This window comes from Vigna radiata, unplaced genomic scaffold (genome assembly GCF_000741045.1).
Source record: "Vigna radiata var. radiata cultivar VC1973A unplaced genomic scaffold, Vradiata_ver6 scaffold_7, whole genome shotgun sequence".
Classification (NCBI taxonomy): Eukaryota; Viridiplantae; Streptophyta; class Magnoliopsida; order Fabales; family Fabaceae; genus Vigna; species Vigna radiata.
In genome coordinates, this window is record NW_014543262.1 from 608496 (window position 1) to 609953 (window position 1458).

Genomic DNA, 1458 nt, shown 5'->3' on the forward strand with positions numbered 1-1458 from the left:
CCTACCCCCAACCTGACCACAGTACAAGCTGAGATGAAGTCCTAGTGATTTGGAGTGTGCCTTGGATTAAGTGATGCTAGTTAGAAGCTTTTCAAATTCATGAACTGTGCTTTTTCATGTTTTGCTGAGTGATATATACAAGCCTATACACATTGAGCGGTTGAGTGCAAACACTTTTTTTCTGAGGTGAAATGTGAGATGTTGTTGATCTTGATTGTTTCCTACTTGATTTTGATTGAATTAATATGTGTTTTTTGACTTGCTAGCTTTCATGAAACTTGAATTTGGAGGGTTGATGGCCATTTGGCAGATTTAAGCTAGAGTAATACAGCTGAGTTGTGCTGATTTGTAAATAGAAGTGAATTGTGATAGTTTGTTTAGAATTGTGTCAGTTTTGTTTGCCCAAGGCCAAGAGGGTAGTGTTAAAATAGGGTATTAACATTGCTCTGCCTTTTTATTGATGTATATATTTGTTACAAAATAAGGCAAGGCATTTACATACAATGATATCCCTGAAGTTGGGCACATACCAATGAAATAATAATAGTAACATTAGGATTTTAGGTATTACTCGTAGATCATTATGTTTGTGGATTTAACACCAGGGTTTGAAATAATAAAGTAACATTAGGTCATTTTCTAATTGCCATTTTCATTTTGTTTATTTATTTCTTGTGCAATGCTTCGATCATGTAAATTCAATTGCTTTTTTGACACGGTTTCTTGTTACGAAGCTTGGGCTGTCGAACTATGTTTACTTCCTTGAGTAGTTATTTTCATATGTCAGTTTTTTTTTTCATTTTTATTCTATTATTACAAAAGTATTCTTATTGACGCATGTGACTTTTACGCCATGATTTGATTTTACAAGCTTGCCTGAAAATTGTATTATATATGTGATATAATTCATAATGAAATAGTTAACCAAACGCCTTGGTATTAATTTGCAGATATTCAGCAATTACAATTTGAAGCCCAACATCCGTGGTTGTGACGTGCAAAAATTTGTGAAATTCTTTGTAATTATCAGATGTTTCAAATCACTTCAGAACCTCATAACAGACCACCAAGTATGGTTACTGCACCAATATATACTTTTGATATATGGATTAGATGAATTGCCCAGGAAGCTTTAACAAACTGATTATCCTTGACTTATTCGTGCAACTTGGTGTTGATGAACATTTTGGCCTGAATTAATCATATTTTTTAGATGCTGAACAATGTGTTTCAAAATTGAAGTATTCTCCTTCTTGAGTTAATTTAACTGAATTTAATTATTTTCCTTCTTGAGTTCATTAAACTGAATTTCATTATTTTTAAAACTGTATGAAGTTTTTTAGTTTTGAGGTACTTTAGAAAAGATGGACATAATTGGAGAAAGAAAAAGGGTGGAAAGACTGTGAAAGAAGCTCATGAAAAGTTGAAGGTCCAGGTCTTATGTAGTCCAGGTCTTTT